This window comes from Adelges cooleyi, unplaced genomic scaffold, assembly GCF_023614345.1.
Source record: "Adelges cooleyi isolate 19-005CV unplaced genomic scaffold, UGA_ACOO_1.1 ACOO_flye_CR_arks_rails_tigmint_CR_PRNA_108, whole genome shotgun sequence".
NCBI classification, from domain to species: Eukaryota; Metazoa; Arthropoda; class Insecta; order Hemiptera; family Adelgidae; genus Adelges; species Adelges cooleyi.
In genome coordinates this window covers 9,284,387-9,296,731 of record NW_026095761.1, presented here as the reverse complement: position 1 = coordinate 9,296,731, position 12,345 = coordinate 9,284,387, and positions in this window count along the sequence as shown.

Here is a 12,345-nt window from a genome sequence, read left to right as displayed (position 1 = left end):
ATGCGAACTCAGAGTTGAATAAACGTAATTTTAGGAACGCGTTAGATATTAAAACCAATATAAAACCGCAAAAAACGGTGTCGCGTATGTTAGCTCTGCTGTATATATCAAAAATCAATGCACATAACTGGCTGTGGATCGTCCACCTGAGGCTACTAGCGGCCGAGGATCGCGAGTTATCCATGGAAGCCACCAAAAAAGATGATTACTTTGCAGATGATCAATTGGTGGATGACCTCATGTTGCAGCTCGACTTGTGTCAACTACACAAATACTTGCCGGAAAACCTCAGAGAACAATTATTGATCGATGGCTCCGACATAAATCATGCGGTGAACAATCTTCGACAAATGCTCTATGAGAGCGACGAATTTGTTGATGAAACCCTGAAAGAAATGTACGATTGTGCCGAACGGTTTGTACTCCAGAATTTGACTCTTTCGATTATTCATGACCACGATGAGATACTGTTCAAGAAGATACCCGGAGTCCATCTCAACTGGGAGAACACAAGGCTACTGTTGAACACAGAAAAGAACAAGATCATCAGTAATCCTTATGCGTGGATTTGCCAGTCGTTCGACCATTTAAAATATCACAGCATGGTAATCCGAGTGGTAGAAGTGAACGTTCTATACTTGATATGGAAGTATTTTGCTACGTTACAATTGAGCCTAAAGAAAATGTTAGTTGACAAAGCGATGTTGGTTATCAGCTTAAAGCTGAATAATATCTACCGACGACTAATTGAACCATTCCCGAAAGTAGCCAGACAATTAGGGCTCGATGACACATTGTTTCAAAATATTTTTTATAACCTGGAGATTAACATCACAGATGTTCATCAATCTAAATTTGTAGCTACTCAGCTAGAACAGTTAAACGATGATTTAATGTACGTCGTCGTGGACGATTTGCAAGAACTTGGATTTACTTCGGAAGAAGCATGGACACTGTTTAGTTCAAAAATCCCTTACATCAATTCTACGATGGATATTTACTCACCAAAATTGACAGGACATATCACCTACCTCGTAGAATATATTGTATCCGTCCAAAAAACTATACAACCTGTTAACTTGAATTTCATAAAGTTTTTCATATCGGGTCAAAATAAATTACCCGAAACATTTTTCATGCACGTTTGATAAGTTAAAATATATGACTTGATATTACATTTATTTACTTTTTGTTTTTGCTATACATTATATTTATAGTGATGGGGGGAATAGAATGAACGACAAGTTATAGACATTATGTTACTTATATGATGAGTCTAACATGTCGTGCTAAAAAATTGAGATTGCCTATTTAAAACTTGTGATACAACAATATAAAATTCTGCCGTCATCAGAGCAGAATGTACAGATTTAAATGTATTAACGTAAATTTGAATTTTGAGCATAATAAAATCACTTCTAAGAAGACGATCAAGCGATTTTAATGTTATCATATCTTTGGAGACAATAAAAAAAAAAAAAGTTGTATATCCAACACATTTTTAGCTCTAAGTCTAAACCGAAGTAGAAATTACTTGTATAAGAGATAATTATGAGTATTATTCTGATTATTGTTGTGATATCAAAATTAAGTGTTACAACCAGCATTATTTCTACAAAATAGTGGTAATGATAATTATTTTATGAAAACGATAAAGCAAACGCGAAATTTGTGTTTTCTTCGTTATTACAATCAATTTCCAGGAATAAACGTAAGAAGCATATTTAATAATATGAATATTTCATTATCATATTGCTCGTTTGGTTTTCTATAAATATATAATCAAATATATTATCATAAATACTCGTTTCCCTCGAGTTCAAATAAGCAAATATATTATTTCTCTGGAATGAGCAACTTATCAATCATAATACTATGAACACATTATTTCATTTTATAGTTTTCTTCACTTTTTGTTCAACCAATACAAGTGTAAGTCATACTAACAGTGTTGTAATAAAACGTTAAAACTACCGATATTAAAATACTTTTGTTAGCGTCAAATATTATTTTAGATAATTTTATTTTCAAATGAAGAATAATAAACACGATTTTTATTTTGTTTTTTTTTTTTGGTCTGTTATATCGTTGTACCGAAAGCAAGTGGCTAGAAAAGTAATAGTATAAAAAATTATGAAGCATTATGACATTGTATTTTCCAAAGTTTTACTTCTTACCATTTTCAATAATTTTAATTAGGTTTTTAATTTAATTAACTTTTAAAAGTTACTCTCTAAAACTACCCATCGACATTTTTTACTTGTACACTAAAAACTATGTTTTATTATTTCATATAAGGATTTTATTTGAAGCTTTTTTTTAGCACAGATAAAGTTATTTCATCGAACCACTTGCTGCAAAGTAAAATTTTGATCGCCATGTATACTATAATATAATATAATACATTGTTTGTGAAATGCAAAAAGAAATATTTTTAATGGCTTCTAGTTAATTAAAATTTTAAAATTTCATTTTTAGTCAACGGACTTGCATAAAACATATATTTCTCTCATATTTTTGAGTACTACAATCAGCATTGTAGATACAAATATAGTTCCATGATAACTTAATTAGGTATTTGATATTAAACGAGATACTATTAAAACTAGTTTTGTTGTTGATACTTTAAACTGTTTGTCAGCATTCGAACATTTTAGATTATTACCAAGTAAATTTTAGTGCGTATTTAACTAATAACTTTCTATTTAACTTTGTACTCAAGTCCATATTTAAAAAAAAAAAATTCAAGTTTAAAAACGGATTTTTCACATAGCTGTATAGTATGACTTTGTCCACATAAACACTTATTCACTCAACACGACTAGGGTCGTTACACGGTACTTTGTACGGCTTAGGATAAGAATGTACATCACGGTACACCTCTAAACCGTACTTATCCCCTCTTTTATATGTATATATTATACTTGTAAAAGCAACGTCCGTGAAGTACATATATATATATTATTATACTTTATATTATCAAAAAATCTGTGTGTGCGGCGCGCACTGTGTATACACCATATTGTACTATATCCGCATAATCCTCTGGCGGATATTATCGCAATGGCCCGCCGCTGTATGGGGTGAGTTCATGAAAACTTCACGCAAAATCAACAGCACCGCGACTAAGGCTACTGTGTACATAATACAATAAAACCGATAAATGGCGTTAAACTGTTACGATTATAATACACAGACACACACAAAACAATAAAGACCAAAGAAAGGCGAGAAGGGTGGTGGTAGTGGTGGTGGTGGTGGGTAGGGATGGTAAATAATGGGCTTTTTGGTTACCCCACTGGCGAATGTTGAAAAAAAAACGTCACTATTATAATATTATCCAAGGGGATCGTATGCAGTAGCAGACTGGCACGCACAGGATAATATGCATTCGACTTTGACGCACACAAAAGGGAAATCACGATCTCTGTACTCTCTTCCCATTGTAACTGACAAATTCGGCAATAAATTACGACCGTTTACCATTTGTATTATCATTTGTTATTATTTTCATAATATATTAGGAGGTATGTATGTATATAATATGATCGCGTCCGCGAGCAAATGTTTTGTGGCCGCCAATCTATGACGAAGGAGTACAGTATAATATACACTATACTGTATACAGGACCAGTAAACATGTATATAGTGATTTTTTTACCGAGCCTGTGACGTCGTCTCTCTCCCTTAGTAAATAATAGTTATAACGCAGTACCGGTATAATAATATAATGTGTTTAGCGGCCGATAGGGCTGATAGGCGTTTATTATTGTGTTCACAAATTATCGGATCAAAAAATAAGAGCCCCAAAGGCTGTCCCGTGACTTATAAAAATAACACTACACTCCACCCTTCCTCCCGCCCTGCATGTTAATGTTTAAAAGTAATTATTCAAAACTGATTACCGACCAGACAAAATGTTCACCTAATTATTGTTTTTTTTTTTAAATTAATTAGTAAATTTATACGTTTCCATTTAATTTTCAAAAGTTTGTAGCGCTCGGGAAAAAATAAAAAAAATTATTGCACAGTTATTGAGTTCACCTGTTTGTCTGTTTTTTATTGTGAAAAAATTAGTCTTATACTTTCAATTTGGAAATGAATATTGCATTACATATTATCAAAGAACTTTTTGTTAACTAATTATTTATTTTTATAAAACAACATTTCCTTAAAGCCAATTTATTTTTTATTTTCAGATTTGAAATATTTTTTAAGCAACGAGCCCCCTTTATTGTCCCGTAGAGTGCAATATCAAATAGAACACACCCGTATAATTTTTTTATTAATATACAAAACAATTGGTCTAACTGTGCAAATACAATCAGTAAATTACTATCGGCTTACATTATGCATATATGTATCTAAACTTTTATTTTATTTCAATATTGCTATAATATTATGGTTTTTTTTTTTACCACAAAGTACAATTTTTAACATAATATTAAGTTTGTGCACGGTATGTTTTGACTGTCTCCGTACAAGTGGACAATGACAATAATGCGTTTTTCGGGCAAACAGATGTTTTTTTTTTTTTTACTTTCTATCTTTTTTTTATAAAATTCTTTAAAAGTTATTTTTAACCGAGATCATTTACTCCGCAGGACGTGAACAAACAGTTTGTGTGTGTGAGACGATGATTTATCTATTTGTACAGAAAACTCACAATGAACCCACACACGAGGAGCGAATTATAATAGACCGCAATATTAGCAATGCAATAATATAACGTTAATAATATATATTATTATTAGTATTGTATCCCTTGTGTGTGTACACACGGCTTGTACACAATGTTTACCTTTTTCGCCCGTTTCTTCATCCCCCGTGTGTTTATTATTGTCACTCGACCCGCGTTTACATGTGTTATTAAGCAGATTACATAACTCGTGACAACAATGTTACGCTACCGAGAACGTTTTTCTTGAAAGTAAAAAAAAATATATATGAACTCCGAAAAATATTTTGTGAAGGGATAACGAGTAGACATATTATCATGTGTACACACTACACACCGTTCAACGTTAGAATAATAATATGATAAATTATGTTCTTATTGTGACGCACTCGTATCAATGGCCGTGGCTATTTTATTTATTAATGTGTTATTTTTTTTTTTACATTCATTCCATGGGTTCGCCCGTGCAATTTTATTCGTTGTAATGGTCAACATTACCGTACCGTCGGGACCAGCGCAGTGGTAACAAATTGCTCTTGTCCGTGTGTGGTAGTTTGTACAAGTAATATTTTTTACTTTTTACAATACAAACAGTTGTGGGAACTTGAAAACCCGCAATGGAAAACGCTCCATTGAAATTGACAACAAAATAATAATAACAACAATAATTCAGAATTAATGCGAATGACTTTGTACGGAATCAAACGTGGCGATTCACACGCCGCGCCGAGGGACTATGTTTGCTTAGTACCTACTACGTTTAATGGTTTCGGATATTTAAAAAGTAGGTATCGTTAAAAAACATGTAACAAATTGCCATAGTGATAGTTAAGCAACAGTTTGAGTCAGTATAGTTCAATAGGAACAAATCCAAACATCACATCACTTAGCATCTAAAAATTGACTATTTTCAAACATGGTTTGGCTCTCTAAAATATGTAACTATTATAACTAAATGTTCAGTAGTTTTACTGAGAAAGGACAGACCTCCTCTGCTTCATTTATTGAACAATTATCTTTGATTATTATCAAATCCATCAGTAATTTCATCTTTATTTTTTAAAAGATTTTAACATTCTTACAACCTATGTAAATATTTGCTTACGGTTTATATTATTGTCAGTGCTACGTTACGGTAAATTCATATACCTATTCTTGGCTAGCAGGAATGATTACTAAAGTCTTTCCAGAGACTAGAGAGCTTAATTTTTAATTTTTTTAGGTTTCTGATAAATCGTTCGCTTGGTGTTTTATACGCATAATCTGTCTGACTTTAGTTTTTCTTCGGTTCAAGATACTTCTACAACCGTTAATGCAGAAAGTCAAACATTTCAAATATCGTATTGTAATATTTTATATATATTTTGTTTTGTGATTTCAAATGATTTGTATTACTTATATAATATTATAATGTAGTAAATGTATCATAATATGGTTTTTATGCATTCTTTTATTTGTCATATTATAATAATTATTCCAACACGTTCATTTTTTTAATAGCGTCAAAATTGTAGATAGGTACATGTGTCCATCAATAGTAACAATTAGCGTATTAAATACATATACTAAATATTATAACCTACCGTAATATAACTTAATTATAACCAGAATCATATTTCCCGTGTCCATGTTTTTATAAATTTATATAAAAATATTTAATTTTTGAAATATTAAATCAGTCTAGGATCTAGGTTAAAATTAACTTATATTAACGTACTTTATGCTTAGATTTGATTTATGTATTATACACAACACTACGGTTAACTATTTAAAGCCGTATTTTAACTCTTACTAATGAACCGCTCGGTCCTATACTTACATATATATGTATATGGGATTTCCCAACGTCTTCGCCTTAATAATGTGTACACACGGTGTACGGATTTTTGTCGTGGGGTAAAAAATCACATCACTTCCGCTGTATAACAACGACGAGGATCTCCCAGTGATTAATATCGGTACTAACGTTACAGCGTTTACATTTTAATAATTGTATTATCATTATTAAAGACGGCGATTCGTGTGATATAGCTTAACACTCTCGTGGTCTGCCTGCCCGGTTTTAAAATAAATTAACGTTATTAATATTTGTTCGCCGCCTCTCGGTCCCTATGTACAACATAACGGCGGTGTTATACACTGTGACATGTGAAATTAACCGAGCTGCCGCAATTAAATGTATATAGCGCGTTGTCTTCGCCACAACACCGCACAAGCTCGTTTCGGAAATTTATTAGGGAATTTTTTAATGGGCCGTCGCCATCAGTCGGTTAGCCGAGCAATTGGAAGACGGCGACACATGTTCTCTTAGAAGAAAGATCACCGCCTCGACGAGATCGTATAAATCGCACAAACCGTTTCACAAGTCGACACCTCCAAAGGGACACGGGTGACATAATATATTTCATTCACACAAATGGGTGGAAGTGAACTTACGTTTTATTTTGGTTTTTTAACAACCGACGACACCGCAAAGAACTGCAATAATGACTTTTATCGCCGTTTTGGCTATAATTGCGTGTGTACGTACCGGCAGGACGGAGAGACACTGTTTGGTGTATATGTACATACATGAGTCACGAAGCACAGAACTTCAATAGAGTATTATTAATTTTGATACTTTCAAATCTGAAAAAAATTCTTTTAAACTCGCATTAATTACTTAATTACGCTAAAAAAAAAGTTGCTATTATAAAAATGTCCATGTTGTGAAGTTCCTATAAAACCTAATGTGTGGAACGCAAACAATGTAGATGGTGCTAAGATCACCAAAACTTCCCTTCACTCCCGAAATCACGTCTAGTAGTTTGATTTTAAACAGTCATAATGTACGTTGTCATATAAGGTTAGGCATCACTGATAGATTGACTTTTCCAAATTGTAGCCAGAATCGAGACTTAGCTGTTAACATGTCTCTGAAATTAAAAAAAAAAACAAATTTCACATCAAAATATACAGCACGACCCAGAATGGCTGTTGTGGCAATCAGTTTTTCATTTTCCGTGTTAGCCAAACACTCTTCAGTCAAAAGTCCATCGATAAACAATTTATTTTTGTTAAACATTAAAAAAAATATATTATAAAACTAAGTAGAAAATATTGTTAGATTTTAGTCGAAAATGATTAGTCGATTAAGCAACTGTTAGAAAATACGAGCAAATGCGTTATTTTATTCTCAGAACTGATGTCAGACCTTAACGTCGCGAATATCAGTGAAAAAAATTGCTTAATACCTATTTGCAAGGTAATAATTGTTGAATAACAGTCTAATCGTTTACCAGTTTCACGGAAACTGGTTGAATAATTAACGCGAGTCTTAAAAAAAATTCAGAGCACGTGGAGATGAATAATAACTTATTTTAAATAATAATTTAAATCGCAGATTACAATATGATAATACCACAATTTATAATTATTAACTATGCCTATATAATGGTGTTGTACCATGTACGCAAATGAAATAAAAAACATCGTTATGCCTAATACAAGTCACTAAATTCTATCTGCTTCACTACTCCATTATTCCATTTAACTCAAATATTTTTTCTCACTGCAATTGTTTTCGTTTGCTTTTATTTTTAAATTAAATATTTAGTCTTACTGAAGTATGGCATACACTCATAAAAGTTGACACATTGTGTGACATAATTTAGGTTAACAAAAAATAACCATAGGTTGTACCTACAACCAGATATATGCCAAATACAGTATATTTTAATATAAATACAAAATACTTTTTCGAGATATTAATTAAGCAATTACCAATACTTAAGAAATTATCGCATGGTTTTTTTTTACACAAATTTCAGACAAACTTATGTGTATATACATATAGTACAATTATTCAGCTATCATATTATAATTACAAGTTATTAAATGTTGGTTATTCCAACTGAAAGAGCATCTACCCAGTACCATACTATCTACCCATACGATCAAGTACAGTTTATTTGAATGAATACAAATATATACAACCACACACAGTCTTCGTTCATCGCGAAATCATAAACATGTCGTACGCCTGATCGCGTGTCGGAGACATGGAACACTATGTTTATAAGATCTTAACCCTTTTGTTTGTATAATCTTTTCAATGCGCCCAAAAGGGTGAAAAAAAGTGCAGTTGGCGTAGGTACGCCAAGCGCGTGTCCTGCTGTGGACCCGGGTAAACAATGATTCGCGTGGTTTAATTTTATTTTTCTATTGTATATTATATTATACAAAAACGATCCCCTGGACTCTGTTTACCGTTGGCCATCAAGTCGGAAAATAGTATAATACGATTTGAATATGTATGGTAAACGCGTTCTCGAACACTTCAAAGTATTTTAAGTGATTCTGAATGTAAAACACTTCAATGGGAATTAAAAAAAAAAAACAAAAAGTCGAATGATGCTAAGTAAAAAAAAAATAATAATAATAACACAACAATGGCGGTTTGTTCGTGTCCGGTACACCGTAAAAATTCCTATTGTTATCAAGCCAAAATATTTACAAACTTTTCCGTCTAATTGTGAACGTCGGTGAATTATTTTTACGTGTCGTTGACGGTTTCGCTGCCAAGTGAGCCAAAAAACCGTTTTCATATCATCACAGATTTAATTAGAACAGCACCTCAATTCATTAATTAATTTCCCTGCCAGCCCGAGCAACCATTGTTATGCGGTTATACATATATATAAGTAATAAATAATAATAATAATAGTTGGTTTACCGATTATTACTCCTCCCATAGTGAATTTTTGCTTGAAAAAACTATACACCTAATATTGTCTCGGTTTTTTTTCCAGATCAATGCAAAAAATAAAGCAGCCGTTAAACTTGCATGAACAACCGCACACTGCCCAATAGAGATGAAGTAATTCTTCACGCTTCTAATAGGCTTGGGTTAGGTTAGGTTTATTGCCAGATTGTACAATGTATTTAAAACTGTCCTTTGGCTTAAATTTATCGCCAATAGAAATTGCGGACGATTGACGACCATAATGACAATGTCGATCAGCAATACTAAATAGGTATCGCTCTAAAAACACTGGCACTTATAAAAAATATTTAAACACAAATTTTATCAGTTTTTGCCCCAATATAACTTAGAAGATAAAAAAAAATGTCTGGAAATTAATATTACAGTCATAATTTCGGATACTTATTTAACTCAACAGTGACCGTATACACACACGTTTAATAAAATAAAAAAACTAAGCAAGTCAAGTTAATATTTTTAACCAAAATAATATGAAACCTAATATCAAATTAAAGTTGGTAAATTTATTAAGGCGTTTAACATAGGCAATTTTACTTTTACAGCTTTAGTACCCGTCTCTTATGTTATCTACCGGCGGAACCGTAGCAAAGTGAATTTGTAATTGTCTATTGACTTTTATAAAATATTATAATTATTATAACTACTATTCAAATTTATATTTATAACATTATTATTATTAACATTACTATTCAGAGTTTCAATTTTTATACTAATAGTATAATCAACATTATCTGTCTTACGTTTAATATCCGTTATTCCCACCGATCGGGGCTTAGGCGGTTTAGATTTTGGCATTTTTGGACTTATAGCTGGCTGCCGACCTAACGGTACCAAACAAGTTGACCCCAGAAAGAGGTGCAAGTGGCCATTACTTCCCCCAGACAGTTGCCTGTCTGGATGAACAAACCGCCAGTGGTTATCGCTTTAATGTTAACTAGGTTCAAAGCCACGGGCCACTCATTTTAAATTGCATTTAGATGCAATTATTTGCCTTAAAATATACTAAACAATGTTCAGAAATAAATGATAGGAAAACTCAACTACAATTACATTGGTATAGTTGTAAACTTTGTAACTAAATTGTTGAACAATATACTAAACGACTACTAGTATAATAGGGCCAATTGACTTCAATACCTAATAGTGATTACAATAATTGTATTTGCTACGAAAGGGCCATCTGTACCGAAGTATCAGATTAAGTATGCAATAGTATACTAGAAATAACATTAAGCATTCATATTGGAATCGACATTTTTATTTTCAACTCTGGAAGTATTCGAATTTTTTAATATAATACAATGAAATATAAAGAATGAGTTTCATCTTATTTTTAATCAAATTATATAAAAAGGTATTTTGTATTTTGTTAAATACTAATCAGTACGCAAAAATAACTAGAAAAAAAAATTACAAAATTGTCTTGTGTATATAAATTATAAGTCACAAAACAATTTTGTATGATTTTAGCTTTTTTTTACTTATAAGTCAAAAAATGTGTCGCTATTTTTAGTAGGTTTAGTTGAGTGTGTATAAATTTGAGTAATGAAGTACATATATATGTCATTAAAAGTTAACGTTTAATTTAATACAATATTATTAATTATTTATCATATATAATTTAACTAAAAACAATTTCGTATTATCATAATAATTCGTATGGCTAATATTAATCTAACTTTTAGACTTTTAATTGACCGGCAATAAATGAAGTTCTAATCAGTCGAAAAGTCATATCATATTCATTATCTCAGAAGATTTAAAAAATCTTCTGACCCAACAGGTTCAATTTTTTTTAATTATTAGGTATACAATAACTTTTTAATCACATAACGTGTAAATTGATTGAACTTTTTAAGATTTTATCAGCAACGAAATTATATTGATAATCGTACCAGCCACCACTCGCACCGTGTCCTATACCTTTAAATCACAATAACTCCGGTAATAACAAAATATGTTCCAAAGACGACCAGTCAAGTTTTTCTAAAAAAAATCCTAACGTAACCTTGAAAAAATAATGGAGACGGGTGCAATTTAAAAATTCAAAGTCGGCGGTAGAGTGAGCGGTAATCGGAGAGGGGATAAAATGTCAAAGAGTACAGGTCAACTTAAGCGTTATAGTTTTAACAAGTTTAAGGTGTAAGTGTTCCGAGATAAAGGCTGGTTTGTGTTTCGAGAATCACCCTGTATCTACCGTTCGAACTATGCAGATTGTCTAACGCGGTGGCAATGTAAGATCTGAATTTCAAATCGCTCACAAACCATAAGCCATATTATACAACACAGTTGACGTGTATTGATTAAAAAACAATATTCGTTTTTGCCATTCGACGGTGCATTTACATTTTGCGGACGGTTAGTTATCGTTGTGCGCGATTCGGAGACAAATTGCCCGGAGGGTGAAATCCATGCACGTTCGCCATACTATACCACCACGAACGCCGTCCTACCGCGCGCATATAATATACACTATATACAAAATGTACCCTTGCGTACAGCCAAAAGACGTTTGGGATTTTCAATTTTCCCACCGCCGACCAAACAGACCATCCCCTCGTTTGGTAGACACCAGCACATAAATACATACACCGTCTCCACTAATAAACGCCGTCCCTTCGGAAGTTCCTCTGCGCTATAATACTCAAAATATATATAATGTAACGTAATGTTCTCATAAGCTTTTAATCAGAGCGCTTACACGGGTCGGGAAGACCGCCCGCCGTTTGTTGTTGTCGTTTGCCGAGAAACGCAGAAGAGTATAATAATATTATAAATTTCTATTATATAGCACTCGTATGCACGACAGCCCGCTGCAGTAGCCGAGAACGGTTTAATTGAGAAAAATGCCACTCGCTTGTTGAGGGTAATCCGGTTAGCCGCAGTTTTTTTTCTCCTGGGG